The following is a 19,385-nucleotide window of genomic DNA, read 5'->3' on the forward strand; positions in this document are numbered from 1 at the left end:
GCCGATTGGCGTCTTGTACGCCGTTCGATATGCCTATAAGGCATTTTCAAGTCTCATACTCCAATCCTTCCTATCGGGGCGAACCATTTTCTCCAAAATCAACTTGATCTCCCGATTTGATGCTTCCGCCTGACCGTTCGTCTGAGAATGGTAAGAAGTGGAGACTTTGTGCAAGACACCGTACCTCCTGAAAAGTGCAGCAATCGTCTTTGTAGATACCAAATTTTTTACTTTATTTTTCATTATTAGTTTTATTGATATTTATTTTAGTTTGGTTTTACTAATCTCATTTTTAGACATTTTAGCATTAACAAAAAAAAAAGAAAGAAAATGAAAATTCAAAAAATCAATCAAAGGACAAAAACAAGACACATGAACCTATTTTGGGGAGGAGATCTTGACCTTTCATTTTAGGATGAGTTTTTGGGGAAGGCATTAAAAAGGGGAGGTCGGCTAAAAAGAAAGAGGAGAGCATTTTTTTAGTGACGGCGGAACAGAAACCAAAAAGGGGGGTTTGAAAAAAAAAGGAGAAAAACAGCAGAGAACAAGAGGGGAAGCAAGATAGAGGTGAGACGGCGGAGAGAAATCAGAGGAGAATGTGTAACGCCCCCACTTCTCCCTAAGGCGAACCAAAGGGTATCCGCGGGACGCCTGCCCAGCTCTCGCCAGGACTCACTACAATCCATCATTCAAAAGCTCGAAATACTTTAAATAACTTCAATACATAATTAAAGTACTCCAAATATCTCACACTTACAATTATGCAGCTTCCAAGCTTAAATACAACCCAACGGAAAAGGGTACAATAGCCATCCGTTATAATATAACTTAAAGTTTTCAAAAGAAAACAATCTAGTACTACTCACGAGCACCCTTGGTCTCGAACCCTGTAAAAGAAAACCACAACGTGGGATGAGCTACACAGCCCAGTGAGGTTCCAATACACTCTAACAGTTCAAATAAATCAAGTAAGTTGGGCATATCATATGCATGGTTCAATGTTACACAATGGCGTGTTATCATGAGGTGATAATCATTGTACGAGTAATTTGAGACATTTATCATGAGACAGGTATCATGATATAAGTACATTGGTCAGGTAACAGGTATGGAGCATATCACAGGCATAGTTCAGGATTTCATGTTGACATTTTAGCATGAAACAATTATCATGATACAAGGTAAACATATACGGTAGGATACGGTGTTCCAGTGGAACTCTGTCGGTCATCTGCACCTTATGACTTCTGATCCCCACGGTACGGTCTGGCCATCGCCTTATCCCTCCAGTGGTAATACTCGAGTATACCGAAACGGTGGCCCAGGGTTCCAACCTACCCGACCGAGCCCAGTCCTGGCTCGAGTAGGTCAGTAACCAAGGGTAGGGCCCAAGTTCAGCTTAGAGCTTACAACATGCACAGGTAACCAAGTAATTCGACAAAAGGTAAAATTCATCATTTGAGTAGGTCGAGTGAGGTAAAGTACACACTCACCTAATAATGATGGACAGCTTCATATAACATGTGATTCATGATAATCAAGTAATCAGGTGGTCAAGTAACCAAGTAAGTTGGTGATCACGTAAGCAGATAACCAAGTAAGCAAGTAACCAAATAGATTAGAAAACGGTAAGTAAACACGGTTAACGGTAAACGGTAAACGGTTAACGGTAGTAATTACGGTTAATTGGTAGACATATGTCATTTCAATAGGCCGCCATTGGCCGTTTTTCACTTTCACCACGTAAGAGTCGAGGAGATTTACTCCAACCGACTTATGCTTCCATAGCATAATTAATCATTTAAACACATCATGTAAATATGCTCTCCAAACATTTCATATCTAGTATTTCAAGTAATCACATAAGTATGCTCTTTAAGCATTTCATATCGAATAGTTCAAATATACCTACTTCAGGTGTTTCATGTCGAGTAATTCAAGTATACATTATTCCAATTACGTATTCCTATATGGAACACTCACCTAGTCAAAACAAGCGAGTAGTTCTTAAACAAGCGTCTTAGGTGTCCGCTCCGAGTTCCTCTGGGAGATTCCCTCGAGTGCCTGAGCAAACAATAATCAACTACCACTCAAAATCATTCTAATTATCGAGGAAAATTGTACACTAGTACAATCTAAGAAATTAACGCAGAGACGAGTCTAAGAGTTCGTGTAACTCGAGGTTCAAAAGTGGATTTTAAAATACAAGACAAATCTGATTTCCATCTTTGAAATGAAATGTAAAACGATCAAATGATATTGAAGGAAAATGGAGGGTTTGAAACCCTTAGTTTCCTTTAAGTTAGAAAATTCCAGATTTAACAAGCAATATTTGAAAAAATCATATTTCACTCTCCACAAGTCCAAAATTGGAAAACTTGGTACTGTTGGAATCCTCTTTCAAAGTACTAAAAGTTCTTAGAAGACACTTTTCCACGAATGTAAGTGAAAGGCACTCAAATTTTGGCTCAAAGTTGGTAACTTGAATTACCAAGACAGATTTAAGTTGGTTTTTGGCCAACTTTAGAAATTCGGCAAAATTCACTTGTTTTGAACTAACCTTTGAAATTTGGAAATCAATTAGTGTTGCAATCCAAGAGTATAACAAAACAAGCGGAACGAGAAACGGAGTTTCGAGCACCAAGATATAGTACCTCCAAGTTGCTGAAAAAGTTAAGACTGTTGGGCTATTTTCCAGGTTTAAAACTAGATTCGAAATATCATTTGGTCATCAAGTTGGCATTAGAAATACATCAAACTTGGTACACTAAATCTTCCATGTGTGAACAACATTTCTACTAAGTTTCGTACAAAAACTCTCACGGTAAGGTAGTCATTAAAACAACCAAAGTTTATGAAGAGTTTCAAGGCTAAACTACCTTCTCACTTTTCTTTCGTTTACAAACTTTTTGTACCATGAAATCAGTTCCAAATCTCTCCATTATTGAAACCAAGAGTTCATAAACATCCACTGAGCAATTTAAAGACCATTGACATCCAAATTCTAGAAATAAAACTCTCCAAATCAGATTTGACCATTTGGCTAAGAGAAAACGAAAAGTTTTCCAGATTCGATGAGCGAATTTTGTGACATCATTTGCATATCAAAATGGTCTTAGAATATTACCAAATTTTGTACAATTAAACCTCCATATGAGGATTACTCTTCTATCAAATTTCATTTGAAAATTCACACGGGAAGGTAGTTAACTAAACCATCAAAGTTCAGGAAATTTCCCAAGGTAAAACTGTCTTCTAGCTCTTCTTTCCTTTTTAAACATTTTGTCCAAAGCAACCAACCCAAATCTGGTTTATTTGTGAAACAAAGTCCAAGGAACATCTAATTTAAAGTTTGGTAGATGTCGGACATCAAAGTTTCCAAAACAACAAGTCCCAAATCATTGTTAGTTACAAATCTGCCCAAGTGGAAAATTCTATCACTGTAGCAGTTTCAAACTTTGGCCACAACTCACTCCATTCAACTTGGAATTGGGCGTGGTTGATGGCGTTGGAAATCTCTCTTCTAAAGCTGAATTTTCTCAGAAGAAACCATTTTCAAATTCCATTCACAAATAGCTCGTTTTTGAGCATCAAGAAGCAATTTCTGTCCTGTCTCCTGGAGAGCAACGAAACAGGACAGTGATATTCAATCGAATGGTGTGGCTCACTCAAGTGGAACCAGAATGTGAAATTGGTACCGATGGAAAGCTAGGAATGTCTAGTTTCCAATGCCGCAAACGGCACTTGATTTCGACATCGGAACAAAGAGTTATGGCCGTTACAAAATGACTGCCTGGGCAATACGGGATTCATTTTCCAGTTTTGCTAACTTTGGAAATCAACTCATTTGACCAACCAAATCATGTTATTTTTCAATGAAATTTTGTACACACTTACAATAATAGATAAACAACATAATCAATTCATTAGAATCTCAAAATCTGGCACGAAAACGGTCGGACAAGGCAGGGGTAAAACGGTCACTTTTGCTCCAAGCACCTCCTTTGATTTTCTACCAACAATACAACATTAATCTACTAATATAAGCACTAAACCACCATTAATTTCATCATCCAACATCAAATCAGCAACAACCCAAGAGTGGGAGTTCATAGAGCCCACACACACAAATCCACCATAAACAAGACCACCCACATGCATGCAAGAGTTTATACGTGTAATAGAGCTTCCGTAAACTAAGATTCAAGGAGTTGATCGTCCATTACCTCTCTTGATGAACTAGGACAGAATTTCGGCCCCTTAGATGCTCAAGAAAACCGTGGATAGCAGCCCTCTTTCTTAGCTTGATGTAATCTCCAAGTAATTAGCTAAGAGTGGTTGAAATTTGAAGTGAAATGGAGAAGATTTGGTGAAGAAATTTGGATGGAATTTGAGTTGTTTTTCTCCTTTGTTAGCCGGCCAAATGAGGGAGCAAGAGAGAGAGTGTGGTCAGATTTCTAAGCTTCCAAGAGAAGACAATAACTTGTGGCCACAAATCACCCATTAGTCAACTCACATTAGGGTGCGTTTGGCGCGATTCGGCTCAATTCCTCTTGCGTTTGTTTCACTAGTGTACTAAACTTCTAATGCATTTATATTCATATAAATATTATTCACTCTTAATTGTCCTCAAATAAGGGTCTAAAGTTCCTCAATTTAAATTGCGCGTGTGAAAACGCGTATCTCCAATTTAAGCGCAATAACGCGAAACTTTCGAGAAATTCTTATAACGATAGTACTAATAACTATCACTTGAGTATTTAAACATTAAAATGCCTAATTTAGATCCATTGTACATGTCTCCAATATTTCAAACCTATTGTACTCTCAATCGATCAAGATTTCCAAAGACGTGTTCACTATTTTTATAAAACGAGCTTCCGAAAAATTAATTTTTGAAACAAGTCATTTTAAAAATATAATGAAACTATATTTCCATGTAATTAGGTCTCAAGAGCTTAGAAAATAATATTCGGAGTAAAAGACCAAATAAATAATTAAATAAGCTAGAAATAGGAGATTAAATAAGTAAATTTTGCGAGTCCTCACAGAATGAACAGCGGCTGAGGGAACTAAGAAAACTAGAGAGAACTGAGTGGTTGGAAAAGGAGAGGAAACTATCGGGCAAGGAAACAGAGAGTTTGGAAAAGAGAAAGAGAGAGATCGAGGGAGTGTAGGGACAGCCGAGAAGGGAGATAGAGCGGGGAAGGGTTGCAAGATAAAGGAGCTACGAAAAAGAAAGGGAAAGGAGGATCTGGGGAGAGTCTGAGAAAGAGTAAGAGGGCAGCGGAGCAAGCAAACAGAGCAAAGGAGAAGAGAGGAAACCGAAAAGAAAAAATTTTCTGGGATCAAGTTGGCGGGGCAGCCATCTTCTGGTCAAATTCCGACCCAACCACCTACCCTCAAATAAAAACTTTGACTTGCAACCTCAGATCTGAACTCTGCTATCTTTGGACTCCTCACATGCTTCCCAGCATCAAAGGTAACCTTTTCTTTTCCTTCTTCCGCTCATACCTCATCAGACTTGAACAAAAATGATTGGAATCTTGTCGGGGTTCGGTGAACGAACTTCATAGCTCCATCATGTCATGTCTGTTTCTTGACGTTTGCCTGACTGCTGTTCTTGCTGTTGTTGTTTGTGTAACTCTCATGTTGGGTTTTAGTATTAAAAAGTTTAGATGGCATATTTCACTAGCTTAGAGTGTGACTTGCATGATCTAAACATTTGATGAAGAAACCCAGGAACATGTGAATGGATCTGGAGCTTACGAGCCTATTCCTTTCTTCTTGGTCTGTCTTAGTTTATTGTTTTTTTTTAATGTTTTGAAAACTGGTTTTCGATGGCTTAAGCTCACCCACAAGGATTGGAAATGGTTTGGTGGTGGATTGTTTGAGTGTGTGGTTGAAAGCTTTCTTTGCTCCTAATGATACCGTCATTAGTGTTATCAGGAGCCAAGTGCATTCCTTTTCCTTGCACGCACTTTCCGCATGAATTTTAATGGCTATGGTGTTCATCAAAGTATGTTGAGAGTGTCTAATGAATCCTGATCAATATGCTTGATTGGTTTTTGATTAGAGATAGTTATTAAAAATTGGCCGAGACTTCAAAGCATAACAAAGTTGCAGCAATGGTTGTTTTCTCCATTTACTAAAACTGTTGGTTCATCTGAAGTCAGTGTCTTTGATTCGGCATATCAGGAACGTGTTTACTGTAGGTTTCTTTTGGCACCTTTGTTGCATTTTTCATAGTTCAGTTTCATTGCTGCACTTGGTAGAAATAGGAAAAATGTTTAATAACTTTGTCACCTAGGGTCAGTTTACGTTGCACTTAGATTTGGACATGGAAATCTGCTGCAACAAGCTTTGAAGTCCTCAGCTTGTTGCAGCAGCATGAGCAGGTCATTGCTCTCTTCTTGCCTGAAACTGTGAATTCCATGGAACAATCTTTTGTTAATTTGCTGCACTACGGTTTTGCAGCTCATGAAAACCACAGCTTGTAAAGCTGTTACACAGCAACTCTTATGCTCCACACTCATTGCATTTGTTGCATTGAAGTTTATCATTTGTTGTGATTGCTTCATTATAAACTTCCATTTTCCCAAGTGCATGAAGAACATGTTTGCTGTGTTGCTTTCATTCAGCTCGCCTGTTTTGTTTTTTTGCTGGTTCAGTAATGGCTAAGAGGATTGCGTTCCTGTGATTGTTTCTTTTTAATGTGTTTGGTCATTTAGATTAAAGCTTTGATGTTCTGGTCGAAAAAGTTCTGGCCAAATTTGTGTTCAAGATTGATGTTTTGCGCGTGAAAATGGAGGTTGCGGTGATGTTTTTCTTGGTTGCAGAAAGCTTCGAATGTATGTTGTAGAAGAAAACTTTTTACGTAGCATGCATGAAATGTATTCTAAAAGTTGCATTTTAACCCCTCAAGCCTCCTCAATGCTACTAGGACCCAATCAATTGAATAATTTTATCAATTTGGTTCTTGACAGCTTTGATTTTGGCAATTTTATCGCTGGTTTGCTTCAATTAATTATCATGCTTTGTTTAGATTGCACTTAATGCATGAACTAAAGAACTTTGTGTCCAAGTGAGCTTGTGTTTGCCTATTTTCTTTAATTTTCCCAAATAAATTGGTACCTTGACTTTTTTTTATTTTGGAGGATAAATAAGTGATTTCACTCCATTCAGGGCTCCAATTCAAGCGAGGTACATCCTATCCCCTATTTCCACTTTGTTTGACCCTATGTGCATTATGTGATTTGTGTGCTCAATTGCATGCCATTTGAATGCTTTCATTTTATTTACTTATTTATTCGCTTTAGTTTGTTTTAAATTAGTATTTTTATTTTACTTTAGTTCAATTTTTGATCATTTGAGAGGCACTTGAATGCCACAATTGTAATAGTTAGATTTATTTTAACTATTTATTTCATTCCATTTTCCCCCTTTTAGATTGTAGTAGGCCTCCCCCACCAAAAATGTAATAGTTAGGGGCTTAATTGCCTTATGTGTTTTTGCATGCTTAGGTGCTATGTGTTAATTGCTTTTCTTAGGTTTTGGCATCTAGATATGCATGCTTATGTGTTATGTGAATTACGTGCTCACATGCCTACTTGCTTTAATTATGCACATTACTTATATATGTGTATGATGGATGCAAATGCACGTAACCGTGGCTAGTCCAATGCTAGTCATGGTTGTCCCCTCGAGCTCTTACAAGTCCAATGCTTGTGAAAGAGTGCTAGAAAGGGGCTAGTCCAATGTTAGACCCATTAGGCCCATCCCTCTCGCTAGTACATTTTTTGTATGCCTCACTACATTCCATGCATTTTTCTTAGTTTTCTAGCATTTGGCATGCTCCTCCAAACCTTTTCCTTTCATTCTAGGTTTTTGCATCTTCATGCTAGTTATAGGGTACATTTGTTTGAGAGTCCCCTTTCGATAAGGGAAACGAGCGAGTGTGGCTACAAAATAGCCTTAGCACGCTAGTCCTTCCTTCTGATAAAAGGGAAAATTAAAGTCGTATAGTTAGGAGTCATTCCCGTACCCGACTTGATGCATTCCTCTAGGTTCATACACTTTCATTTTTATCATATCACCTCCTCACTTTTTTTATCCACATTCTCTCACTACTTATATTTTTCTCACTCCACATGCCATGTTTGCACATTTTATTTCTTTTTTTATCACTTGTTTACTTTTCTACCTCACAAATTGCACCCAATTGCATCTATATATTTACTACCATTATACCTTATTTTCATACACTTGCACACATGCACTTTCTTTACATTTGCACACTTGCACTTTTCTTACATTTGCACACTTACACTCATACTTGAGTCTTCATTTGCATTATTCATGACTTCTATGAGGGCTTTCGTTACTGGCCATCACAATTCATGTGGTTGGGATTGCATTTTAGATTTAGGATTGCATTTGTTTTCATGTCCATTAGTCACATCCAACATGCAACGCATATTTTGGATAGAAGAATTAGGAAAAGTGGGGCTAAATCTCGCAACTAGCTTTGGCTAGGGTAAGGGAGTGCCTTAGGCTTTGCCTTTGCCTTCTCCCTTATCAAATGTGACCCCCGATCCCTTTCTTTGGTTACATAGACCTAAGAAGTTCTTTAAAAGGGTTTGTTTACTTTTTTCTTTCAAAAACAAAAATCATTTTTGGGTGACTTGGTACACCCTAACTCTATACCAAGTGGCGACTCCATTTTCCATTCAAAAAACCCTTTTTGAACTATATTTTTGGCCAAACCGTCGCATTTCACAATCCCACGGCCTTTTATTTTCACTTTCACACACGTTCACATACATATCTCACAAACTACTTTCACAACCTTTCAAAAAGTGGGGCGCGATAGCTTGGCGACTCCACTTGGGAATTCCTAAGTGGGTCCAAGCATTCGATTTAGCTATTCTTTTCCTTTTTCTACCCTTTTTATGTATAGCATTTGGATATTAGGGTTGCATTTTCCATTTTAGGGCCTTTTGCCTCGCGCACGTATCAAACTATTCCCTCACTTGCGTATGTATGATTGGTTGATTGGATGTATGTTGTACTTGTTTTATCTCGCGCTTTGCATTGCATTTGGGTGGGGGATATACCCTAGAGCCTCGTGTTGGTTCTTGATCCCTCCCCTCCAAACGAGCACAAGCATACGTGCATACGCTTTAATTTGTACCCCTCATTTTTTTCCTTTCAGTGGCTTGTCACGCCACTCCACGTTATTAGGATTTTAGGCGACCCACTTGGACGTGTGATCGTGACACGACGTGTGCGTAGCACGATCCGAGGGGTCACTCAATCTTCCGCTTTAAACTTTGGGTCAATAGCCTTTAGCTTTTAGTCGAAGGTTGAGGATTTTCGATAGATTCACTCAGACATGTAGCCGTAACACAACGTGTGCGTAGCAATGTCTGGGGAATCGCTCGAGCCACCGACAAAGAACCTTGGGATTGATGACCATTGGTTTCCAAGTCTGAAGGCTCGGGGACCTAAAACCTATCGAGTCTAGATGCATTAGTGAGCCAATACCTCATGCATCCATGATAGCTTGCCTAGGGTAAAGTCGGCCTTATCCTGAACTAGGGACACTATTCACGAGGGGAGGGATCCAACCCTTTTTTCCCTTTTATTGCTTTGTATTAATTGCTTTATCTCGTTGCTACAATGTGTTATGTGTATTTATCTGCCTGAACTAACTTTTCTTGGTTTTGTGTCCCCATTGCATTTACAAACCCCTAGCAAATAAGAGGTCTGGCATGACCTTCTTTTAGAAGCCTACCCATGTAGATAGGATATTGCACGTTTAAGAAGTTGTGGTATATTTCGTTCATAAATTAATAATGTCATATCATTTTAGGCTTACCCTGGCAAATAAAGGGTCCCTTAGGTCATGTTTCATTTCAAATTGCATATTTTACTGCTTTAATAAACTGGCATCACGCATAAACCCTAGAAAGGGAATGCCATTTAGGCGATCCCGTGCTAGGAATAAGCCACCTTGTGTCTCGGATACTTAATCCAAGGAAACTTGCACGTTTACATATTGTACCATCCAAAGGGGTAGTGCACAAGGTAAGGTAGGATCCGATTATTTTCATAGAGCAATCTTTGGAATATGAGCGTTTAATAATCACTTTTTGGCCATTTTATCAAATTGGTAAAAATCCCTTGCAAAAAGGACATTAATTTGAAGAAATTCACAAATCATTCCTCGCTATTGAGACGATAAATAAACTGAGGCCAAAATTTGATTTTAGAAGGCTCATAGACTAATGCATCGCAATAAGCCGTCAATTCCATTCAGTCCATTGGATCATTTTATTCGTCAATTTCATCCAGTCCATTTTATCAATTTGTTTATTTTTAGGGCAACCTAGTCGATTTTGAATTCATTTGACTAGTTTATCCATTTTAGGGCAATCTAGTCGATTTTGAATAAACCATCAATTTCAATTCATTTGACCAATTTACCTATTTTTAGGGCAACTCGGTCGTTTTTTAATAATTCATCCTTTCACTCGATCGGTTTGATCAATGGATTTCATTCAATTCATTTGATTAGTTTAATTCATTTTTAGGGTTATCCATTCAATTTTCAATAAATAATCAAATTTCATTCAATGAATTTGACCATTTTACCCCTTTTGACACATCATGCGTCGAACAAAGCAAGCAATCCATTCCGACTTTGCCCTCATTTTTAGGACAAATGTCTCTTCTCACTCCAAATTGGCCAAATTTTTCAAATCATTTTCACTCAATCAATTGATCGGATTCGTCAGGTATTGTATAGTGCCTACCCTAGAGGATTGCATTTTCATACTAGGCCTACCCTTGGCATAAAAGGGCTCCCCCATAGAACATGCATGCCGATTTTATAATCTTGATTACTAACTCAGGGTATTTTTCTTTTGTTTTTTCCCCTTCCCCCTGCATTCATAAAAATAGTTCAATAAGGTGAAAAATATCTTTCCATATTTGATGACAATTTTAATCTGATAAGGTTTGAAAATTACAAATATTACTTGATTCTTAGGCAGGCCCTACAATGTGAATTCGAAAATTCATCTGAAAACGCTCGTGCAAAACATCTAAGGGATTTCATTGCTCAAAGAAAAAGGGGATATCAAGAGAGAAAATGTGTATACATGTGCAAAGAAATTTTGTAGAATTTTTCTCATATGTATTGCTTTTAAATTTTTCAAACATTGGCATTGATGAAGCTTTTACTCAGACAATTATTGTTTTGTATGTATATTCATGTACATTTCATTGTTTATTTTGGCTCATTGGAGATTTCATGATGAATTTTAAGAAATAAGACTAAATTGGGATTTGTTTTCAACCTCCAGCCTGAAGATTCGCAAGTGTATGCTTTCTAAAATCCTTGTGTACACTAGATTGGTGATCTGAGCTACACAATAAGAGTGCTCAAGATTGAAAGAGGTCGCTCAAAAGGCCCCATGAGATACCTTTTCTCTTTCACTGTACAATTCATATTTTTGCCCACTTCACTTAACCCCAAAATAAAATCAGTCACAATGATTGATAAATTGGGGCAACTTTTGCTTGAAAATGTTCAAGGTGTCTAATCCGGTTCAATCACATCTAAGTGAAAGCAAAAATGTGCATTATTCTTGTTTGTTTTGAAAATTTGGAATGATATTTCGAGCATTCTTTTCTCTACCTATACACATTTTATCATTTGCTCTCCCATTTGAGCCTTTGAAAGAGTAATTTCGTTTCAAATAAGAACCCTAATGATCACTACCCTATATTGGAAAATTGTCAAATATAAAAAAGGGAATGGATTTTCAATGACCATTTCGTTACTTTGGTTGTCATGAGGTGTAAGAATGATACTTTGGCCATCGTTTTTACAACCTAAACACTATTTATCCCTTGCATCCTCATTTGAGCCAAAATTGGAGGTTCTTTTCAAAGCATCTATGATCGCACCCCACATTGGGGAGGGAGATTGAAAAATTTTTTAAAAAAGAAAAAGAGAAAAGCAAGAATGCTAAAAGAAAAGAAAAGAGGGAATCACAAATTGGAGAAATTTGAATCTATTTGGGCTTCAATTTTGGAAAAAGGGAAAAAAGAAGGGTTTTGTCCGACGAACCACTTATGGAGAGTCTTCCTCAATCAATTAATTCAGATACATGCCAGAAATTTCCCATTAATGAAAGTTTCCTTTCAGAGTTATTGTAAGGAACAGAATAAAAGTCAGGCTCTCTTCTTTTCCGATCAAGCATTCTATCCCTAGTTATCCCTTGTGAGCCTTCAGAATAAAATATTTCATTTGGCAACCCCTGAAAATCGCAAATCCCACACTGGGGCAAGTTTGAGTTGAAAAGGAAAATTTCAAGAAGTGAAAAAGTGAAAAGCCACAAAATCAAAAGACAAAAGAAGAAAAGAGAACCTCAGTTCACAAATAAACTGGGGCAAAATTTTGAAAATTTCAAAGAATGGCAGAAGGCCGAAAAATCAAAAGAAGAAAGAAAATGAAAGAGAAAAAGCCTCAATTGAGCATAAACTCTGGGGCAAGTCTTGATTTAACCCTAAAATAGGGTTTGCACAATAATGCGATCTCAGATTACTTAAACCACTCTTAAAATCTGCCTTCAAGCCTTAACTTTTCTAAACACCCCACCAGACCCCATTACAAAAGTCGAAAGTTCTGACTTCTGTTCTTTGCAACAGCCCTGTCAAGAAAATTTCTGATGCCGGAAAATTTTAGCTGTATTTCTGAATTGCTTGGGTATAGGGTTGACGCTACTCACCATGTGAAAACCCACCAAGTTGAGGGAAAGGAAAAAGAGGCAAAAAGCAAAGCAAGAAAAGTAAATGCACGAAAATGCAGAAAAATTCGACGCTGAAGTCCCTGGTGAATGATGAGAAGAATACAAACAAATTCTGAGATCTTTGAATTCAGAATAGGGGCAATTTTGGAAAAATGCGATCTTCGGTGCAATGTCCTTGAAAGACTTATCCTTCAACTATCGTTTCAAGCCACATTACAAACTAATAAAATCCATCGTTGACTTATTCCTTCATGACAATCCAAAGTGAGGATTATACTCGTAAGAAATCCATCAATCATTTGTGATCATGGGGGTATAACCAGTTTTCACAGGTTTAGCTATCGCTTCTACCCATTTTGTTGCAAGCCTATAAAGCTTATACGTTTACTAAGTTTTCTTAAGAAATAAGGGTGACAAACTCTTTGTTTTCACTAAGATGTGATATTGAAGGGATTACATACAATTTGGGCACAAAAATAAGACAAATCTTGACCTCTCATTTTCCTTAGCCACCTCAAAATCAGAAATAAAGTCACTTGATTGGTCCTGAAGATAAGCCAACTGGAAATGGTAACCCATTACCCAAAACACAGATGTTAAAAGTGAGGAAAAAATCTTCTGTAATTTGGTATTATTTCAAGAAATTCATCATGAAATTTTCTTTTAGGAAACATAGTTCTTATAATGTTCAAATAAATGGAAAGTCATCCAAACAAGTTTTTGCAATTAAATGGCCCATACTAGGGCAAATTTTTGTTACGAGAATTCGTGAGAATAAGCCCACACAGGGGCAAATATTTTTGTAGTCCAATTGAGGATTTCGTCCAAGAATCAAAATAATGCATTTTTCAAATCAATCACGCTGTTTCTTTTCACAAAAATTTGAGTGCATGCCATATTTTGGTAAGCCCCTGTGCAGGTATTCATAGTTGAAATCGACGAAAGAGCATCTGGTGATGTGGAAGGCCGATGCCGAAGAAAGAGAAGAAAGAAGGGAAAAGGGCCCTACACTGGGGGCAAATTATTTTTGAAAAAAATTCTCTCGAAAAATCAGAAAAATTCAAAAGTCAAAAATCGAAAATCAAATTCAAATTCTTGTTTCTTGGAAAATCAAATTTAATTGCTTGTTTCTTGACAAATCAAATTCAATTTCTTGACCAATTGGATGGCAGGACAGGGTCTTATCCCACTGACCATTCACAAACTTCACAAAAATCACGTTGGAACTGGGTTTTATCCCGCCAACCTCGGCAGAACTGGATTCTATCCCGTTGACCGTTTATATCACGTTGGAACTGGATTTTATCCCGCCAACCTCGGCAGAATTGGGTTCTATCCCGCTGACCGCTTATATCATGTTGGAACTGGGTTTTATCCGGCCAACCTCGGCAGAACTGGATTCTATCCCGCTGAACGCTTATACTACGTTGGACCTGGATTTTGTGCCGCCAACATTCCATTGGACTTGAATTTTGTGCAACCAAGGCAGGCTCGGGTTTAATCCCACTGACCAATTCATTACACTGGGGCAAATCTTTGGATAATTTTTCGAGCAAGTCTTACACAGTCTCTTCATACATACCAGCATTTCTTTTACTCTGCCACTAGCCATTGGGTCAGTCCCACTAGTGCGCATTTCTTTTATTCTGCCGCTAGCCGTTGGGTCAGTCCCACTAGTGAGCATTTCATTTTGTACCGCCACTAGCCGTTGGGTCAGTCCCACTAGTGTGCATTTCATTTTTATTTTCACTAAACGTGGGTCTATCCCATTTACATTTCTGTCCGGGTCTATCCTGTGGGTCTATTCCATTTACATTTCCGTCCGGGTCTATCCCATTTACATTTCTGTCCGGGTCTATCCCGTGGGTCTATCCCATTTACATTTCTGTACGGGTCTATCCCGTGGGTCTATCCCATTTACATTTCCGTCCGGGTCTATCCCATTTACATTTCCGTCCGGCTCTATCCCATTTACATTTCCGTCCGAGTCTATCCCGTGGGTCTATCCCATTTACATTTCTGTCCGGGTCTATCTCTTGGGTCTATCCCATTTATATTTCTGTTCGGGCGAGTCCCGTTTAAATTCCTGTTCGGGTCAATCCCGTCTTAAATTCTTGTTCGGGTCAGTCCCGTTTTAAATTCATGTTCGAGTCAGTCCCGTTTTAAATTTCTTGTTCGGGTCAGTCCCGTTTTAAATTTCCTGTTCGGGTCAGTCCCGTTTTAATTTCTTGTTCGGGTCAGTCCCGTTTTAAATTCCTGTTTGGGTCAATCTCATTTCAACATTTTGATAAAGAGATCAGTCCTCGTTTCAAGGGCGGCAATCGTTGGAATTATTCGCAGCCGAATAATGCAGGTAAGTATTTGGTGTTTATTTCTTTGTCTCAAGTTTTTCCAAAACTCAGACAAAGAGGGGCAAACTGGAGACACCAAATTTTTGACTTTATTTTTCATTATTAGTTTTATTGATATTTATTTTAGTTTGGTTTTACTAATCGCATTTTTAGACATTTTAGCATTAACAAAAAAAAAAGAAAGAAAAAGAAAATTCAAAAAATCAATCAAAGGACAAAAACAAGACACATGAACCTATTTTGGGGAGGAGATCTTGACCTTTCATTTTAGGGTGAGTTTTTGGGGAAGGCATTAAAAAGGGGAGGTCGGCTAAAAAGAAAGAGGAGAGCATTTTTTAGTGACGGCGGAACAGAAACCAAACAGGGGGGTTTGAGAAAAAAAGGAGAAAAATAGCAGAGAACAAGAGGGGAAGCAAGATAGAGGTGAGACGGCGGAGAGAAATCAGAGGAGAATGAACAGCGGCTGAGGGACCTAAGCAAACTAGAGAGAACTGAGTGGTTGGAAAAGGAGAGGAAACTATCGGGCAAGGAAACAGAGAGTTTGGAAAAGAGAAAGAGAGAGATCGAGGGAGTGTAGGGACAGCCGAGAAGGGAGATAGAGCGGGGAAGGGTTGCAAGATAAAGGAGCTACGAAAAAGAAAGGGAAAGGAGGATCTGGGGAGAGTCTGAGAAAGAGTAAGAGGGCAACGGAGCAAGCAAACAGAGCAAAGGAGAAGAGAGGAAACCGAAAAGAGAAAATTTTCTGGGATCAAGTTGGCGGGGCAGCCATCTTCCGGTCAAATTCCGACCCAACCACCTACCCTCAAATAAAAACTTTGACTTGCAACCTCAGATCTGAACTCTGCTATCTTTGGACTCCTCACGTGCTTCCCAGCATCAAAGGTAACCTTTTCTTTTCCTTCTTCCGCTCATACCTCATCAGACTTGACCAAAAATGATTGGAATCTTGTCGAGGCTCGGTGAACGAACTTCATAGCTCCATGATGTCATGTCTGTTTCTTGACGTTTGCCTAACTGCTGTTCTTGCTGTTGTTGTTTGTGTAACTCTCATGTTGGGTTTTAGTATTAAAAAGTTTAGATGGCATATTTCACTAGCTTAGAGTGTGACTTGCATGATCTAAACATTTGATGAAGAAGCCCAGGAACATGTGAATGGATCTGGAGCTTACGAGCCTATTCCTTTCTTCTCGGTCTGTCTTAGTTTATTGTTTTTTTTTAATGTTTTGAAAACTGGTTTTCGATGGCTTAAGCTCACCCACAAGGATTGGAAATGGTTTGGTGATGGATTGTTTGAGTTTGTGGTTGAAAGCTTTCTTTGCTCCTAATGATACCGTCATTAGTGTTATCAGGAGCCAAGTGCATTCCTTTTCCTTGCACGCACTTTCCGCATGAATTTTAATGGCTATGGTGTTCATCAAAGTATATTGAGAGTGTCTAATGAATCCTGATCAATATGCTTGATTGGTTTTTGATTAGAGATAGTTATTAAAAATTGGCTGAGACTTCAAAGCATAACAAAGTTTCAGCAATGGTTGTTTTCTCCATTTACTAAAACTGTTGGTCCATCTGAAGTCAGTGTCTTTGATTCGGCATATCAGGAACGTGTTTACTGTAGGTTTCTTTTGGCACCTGTTGCATTTTTCATAGTTCAGTTTCATTGCTGCACTTGGTAGAAATAGGGAAAATGTTTAATGACTTTGTCACCTAGGGTCAGTTTACGTTGCACTTAGATTTGGACATAGAAATCTGCTGCAACAAGCTTTGAAGTCCTCAGCTTGTTGCAGCAGCATGAGCAGGTCATTGCTCTCTTCTTGCCTGAAACTGTGAATTCCATGGAACAATCTTTTGTTAATTTGCTGCACTACGGTTTTGCAGCTCATGAAAACCGCAGCTTGTAAAGCTGTTACACAGCAACTCTTATGCTCCACACTCATTTGCATTTGTTGCATTGAAGCTTATCATTTGTTGTGATTGCTTCATTATAAACTTCCATTTTCCCAAGTGCATGAAGAACATGTTTGCTGTGTTGCTTTCATTCAGCTCGCCTGTTTTGTTTTTTTGCTGGTTCAGTAATGGCTAAGAGGATTGCGTTCCTGTGATTGTTTCTTTTTAATGTGTTTGGTCATTTAGATTAAAGCTTTGATGTTCTGGTCGAAAAAGTTCTGGCCAAATTTGTGTTCAAGATTGATGTTTTGCGCGTGAAAATGGAGGTTGCGGTGATGTTTTTCTTGGTTGCAGAAAGCTTCGAATGTATGTTGTAAAAGAAAGCTTTTTACGTAGCATGCATGAAATGTATTCTAAAAGTTGCATTTTAACCCCTCAAGCCTCCTCAATGCTACTAGGATCCAATCAATTGAATAATTTTATCAATTTGGTTCTTGACAGCTTTGATTTTTGCAATTTTATCGCTGGTTTGTTTCAATTAATTACCATGCTTTGTTTAGATTGCACTTAATGCATGAACTAAAGAACTTTGTGTCCAAGTGAGCTTGTGTTTGCCTATTTTCTTTAATTTTCCCAAATAAATTGGTACCTTGACTTTTTCTTTTATTTTAGAGGATAAATAAGTGATTTCACTCCATTCAGGGCTCCAATTCAAGGGAGATACATTCTATCCCCTATTTCCACTTTGTTTGACCCTATGTGCATTATGTGATTTGTGTGCTCAATTGCATGCCATTTGAATGCTTTCATTTTATTTACTTATTTATTCGCTTTAGTTTGTTTTAAATTAGTATTTTTTTTTTACTTTAGTTCAATTTTTGATCATTTGAGAGGCACTTGAATGCCACAATTGTAATAGTTAGATTTATTTTAACTATTTATTTCATTCCATTTCCCCCTTTTAGATTGTAGTAGGCCTCCCCCACCAAAAATGTAATAGTTAGGGGCTTAATTGCCTTATGTGTTTTTGCATGCTTAGGTGCTATGTTTTAATTGCTTTTCTTAGGTTTTGGCATCTAGATATGCATGCTTATGTGTTATGTGAATTACGTGCTCACATGCCTACTTGCTTTAATTATGCACATTACTTATATATGTGTATGATGGATGCAAATGCACGTAACCGTGGCTAGTCCAATGCTAGTCATGGTTGTCCCCTCGAGCTCTTACAAGTCCAATGCTTGTGAAAGAGTGCTAGAAAGGGGCTAGTCCAATGTTAGACCCATTAGGCCCGTCCCTCTCGCTAGTGCATTTTTTGTATGCCTTACTACATTCCATGCATTTTTCTTAGTTTTCTAGCAATTGGCATGCTCCTCCAAACCTTTTCCTTTCATTCTAGGTTTTTCCATCTTCATGCTAGTTATAGGGTACATTTGCTTGAGAGTCCCCTTTCGATAAGAGAAACGAGCGAGTGTGGCTACAAAATAACCTTAGCACGCTAGTCCTTCCTTCTGATCAAAGGGAAAATTAAAGTAGTGTAGTTAGGAGTCATTCCCGTACTCGACTTGATGCATTCCTTTAGGTTCATACACTTTCATTTCTATCATATCACCTCCTCACTTTTTTTATCCACATTCTCTCACTACTTATATTTTTCTCACTCCAAATGTCATGTTTGCACATTTTATTTCTTTTTTTATCACTTGTTTATTTTTCTACCTCACAAATTGCACCCAATTGCATCTATATATTTACTACCATTATACCTTATTTTCATACACTTGCACACATGCACTTTCTTTACATTTGCACACTTGCACTTTTCTTACATTTGCACACTTACATTCATACTTAAGTCTTCATTTGCATTATTCATGACTTCTATGAGGGCTTTCCTTACTGGCCATTACAATTCATATGGTTGGGACCAAAAAGCCTCATAAGAAACATTTTAGATTTAGGATTGCATTTGTTTTCATGTCCATTAGTCACATCCAACATGCAACGCATATTTTGGGTAGAAGAATTAGGAAAAGTGGGGCTAAGTCACGCAACTAGCTTTGGCTAGGGTAAGGGAGTGCCTTAGGCTTTGCCTTTGCCTTCTCCCTTATCAAATGTGACCACCGATCCCTTTCTTTGGTTGCGTAGACCTAAAAAGTTCTTTAAAAGGGTTTGTTTACTTTTTTCTTTCAAAAACAAAAATCATTTTTGGGTGACTTGGTACACCCTAACTCTATACCAAGTGGCGACTCCATTTTCCATTCAAAAAACCCTTTTTGAACTATATTTTTGGCCAAACCGTCGCATTTCACAATCCCACGGCATTTTA

The sequence above is a fragment of the Coffea arabica genome, chromosome 4c (genome assembly GCF_036785885.1).
Source record: "Coffea arabica cultivar ET-39 chromosome 4c, Coffea Arabica ET-39 HiFi, whole genome shotgun sequence".
In the NCBI taxonomy this organism is placed as follows: Eukaryota; Viridiplantae; Streptophyta; class Magnoliopsida; order Gentianales; family Rubiaceae; genus Coffea; species Coffea arabica.